The following is a 3,269-nucleotide window of genomic DNA, read 5'->3' as shown; positions in this document are numbered from 1 at the left end:
ATAATTGGATTGTTATTATTGTTTCCTGTTTTTCTGTACATGCTGTGAGCCGCCCCGAGTCCTCGGAGAGGGGCGGCATATAAATCCAATTAAATAAATAAAATAAAGTAATAAAATAAAGTAATATGCTGAAGCTGACCAGATTAAGGATGCTAGCCAGATTAATACCTGGTAGGTAGATTTTCTTTTCATACTTTCCTCCCCTAAAACTAAGGTGTGTCTTATGCTCTGAAAAAAGTGACTATTTTTCACACAACCATTGTAGCATCCTTATCGTCATATGATCAAAATTCAGATGATCGGCAAATGTCTCATATTTATGACGTTTGGAGTGTCCTGGGGATAGGTGATCAAGTTTTGCAACCTTCTGACAATGTCAATAAGGTAGCCAGATTCACTCAACAATTACTAATTTAATAATTGCAGTGATTCATTTAGCAAATGTGGCAATAAAATTTGTAATGCAAGATAAAACTCACTTAACAACAGAACGTTTGGGCTCAATTGTGGTCATAAATTGACAACTAACTTATTCTGTGATTAACACAGTTAAACACTGCAAGAGGGTCTTCCTGAAGGTCTCTTCTCAATTTCCATCCCTAAGTATTGCAAAGAAATACATGTTTTTTGCGCATGTCTCAGGCTCATCCTCTTGATGTGGCTTCAATCCACAAACTTTCCAAAATAGAAGCCAAAACCAAACCTCAGCTGTTTCTTGCAACCCTTTTAATGTTGCAACTATTTCTTGCAACCATTTAATGTTATTGTGATGGGTACATCGACTTCTTTGATTAGAGAAAATATATTGGCTACATTTATTGGTGAGTAGAAACCCATCTGGACTTTTGGCTAAAAGGGGTGTGGGGGGGAGTTATTTTGTGATTTATGGCTTTAAGGATGAGATAGATTATAGAGAGTGTTAAAAATGTAACTTTTAGAGAGTTGAAATATAATTGTATTTAGAAAGCCACTTTGCATTTTCTATTTTTCTTCAACATTTTTCTCTCCTCGCACTTTTTGCTTTCTTTTTGCCTTAAAAATATGCTAATATTAGTGTTCTTTTTAAAACGTTTCCATACAAATTGTGTACGTGTGACAGTTTGAAATTACAACAGATCTCGCTAGAGTTACTTAATGATCTATTTTTGGAATAATTAAAGTTACACCCAATCCAGGTCACGTGATAGGATTTTGTTGGCAACTGGCTTTTATTTTACAGTTGTTTGCAGCTTCTGGCAGTCACATGACCTCAATTTGCAAAAATAAAAAAATTACTTTCTGATTCTTTCAATCGTTGGAGAAAATGGACTCAATTAACGATTGTGGCATTTAATTAACAGCAGCCAAAGAAATTTGCAATTACGTAGGGTCCTGTGATGCCTTGACTTACACAATGACTTACAATTAATTTTCAATTCAATTAGAGTTGTAAAGTGATGCCTTCATTTACACAATGACTTACAATTAATTTTCAATTAAATTAGAGTTGTAAAGTCAAGGACCAGTTTAAATGCAATGTCTTTTGAGCCAGTAATGCCTTCCAAGCTTTCTTGGTGGGTATTATTTTTCTGTCCCCTGTCTTCTGAGCCTTTATCATCTCTACCAAAACACCCCTCCACCTTCCAATCTGTGAATTTAACAGATTGACAAGAGTTGAAAGAGACCTTGTAGGTCATCTTGTCAAACCCCATACTCAAGCAGGAGATCCTATACCATTTGTGACAAATGTCAGTCTCTTCTTGAAAGTTTCTAATGATGAAACTCCCACCACTTCTGATGGCAACTTCTGTTCCATGGGTTGATTGTTCTCACTGTCATGAAATTCCTCCTTATTTCTATATTGAATCTCTCCATGATCAGTCTCTATCCATTATTCCTTGTCTGGCCTTCAGGTGCTTTAGAACAGTGTTTTTCAACCAGTGTGCCAGGGCACACTAGTGTGCCGTGAGACATGGTCTGGTGTGCCGTGGCGATATGGCCCACCAAGGCCATTTATCCAGCCCGCCACCAGCTGCCTCCATCTGAACATAAACTTTCCCCTCACAATCCCTCCAGCTGTCAGCAACAGGAAGAGTGGAGGCACAGGGAACGCTCACTGACCAATCACCTTCTAGGATTCATCCCAACCGCTAGCGATGAACCAATAGCAGGCCGCCTCTCATCCACACCCAGGAAAGTCCCCGCTCGGCTGCCGTGCACTTGTCATTATGTGGCCGCAGCGAGTAGTTGAAGCTGCTACTCCTCCCCATGGTCCCAATTTCTAATCCTGGTCAGGACTGGAGGTAAAGGTTGCCACCACTAGATGAAGCCTCAGCCTCAGCCTCAGCTGGTTATGTCTATCCTGATGATGTATATAGATATTATTAACTATATGCATAATACCGTGTTTCCCCGAAAATAAGACACTGTCTTATATTAATTTTTGCTTCAAAAGTTGTGCTACGTCTTATTTTCGGGGGGTGCCTTATATTTCTCAAATAAGACAAATTCACAGGCAGAAAAGCTGACACCCCCAAAGAAAGTGAACCGTATGGTACACTGATTACGGTATGGTACCTGTCAGTATGGCACCCACACACACAAACGACGGCACTTATATGGTACAACAGTATACTCCCGCTATTGCAGCTTCCGGCCACCAGAGGAGCTACAGTCTACACACTGTAGTGCAGACTGTAATGGCGGTGAGACAGCAGCAGACTGTGTCTGCTGTACTGGACGGTACAAAGCGATGGAAGGGGCCAGCAGGGGACACCACATTATTACGGTACCGCTATGAGCAGCTTTGAATGGTACCGTATGTTTTTCCACCGTACCGCATGTAAACTTGACTACGCCTTATTTTCGGGGGGTGCCTTATATTAGCAAATTCTGCAAAACCTCTGACATGCCTTACTTTCGGGGTACGTCTTATTTTTGGGGAAACAGGGTATGTACTGTGTTAGAGTGTCATTTTGTGTCAGTTTGATTGGTGGTGTGCCCCAGGATTTTGTAAATGTAAAAAATGTGCCGTGGCTCAAAAAAGGTTGAAAATCACTGCACTAGGGTATTACAGAGTGGTATTAATATCTCCCTAGTCTTGGAATTCATCCCCCTGTTGATGCAGTTTAAGATTGTGTTTAGCTCTATTTATTAGAGCCCAGTGTTCAAGTCTGTCAAGATCTGGATCTTGAGCCTAACTTCTATGGTGTTAGCTATTCCTGCTAGTTTAGTATCATCTGCAAATTTGCTAAGTTCCCTTTCTATTCTCTCATCTAAGTCATTTATGA

This window comes from Erythrolamprus reginae, chromosome Z, assembly GCF_031021105.1.
Source record: "Erythrolamprus reginae isolate rEryReg1 chromosome Z, rEryReg1.hap1, whole genome shotgun sequence".
In the NCBI taxonomy this organism is placed as follows: domain Eukaryota; kingdom Metazoa; phylum Chordata; class Lepidosauria; order Squamata; family Dipsadidae; genus Erythrolamprus; species Erythrolamprus reginae.
The sequence above is the reverse complement of the archived record's forward strand: the minus strand, read 5'-3'. Positions refer to the sequence as shown.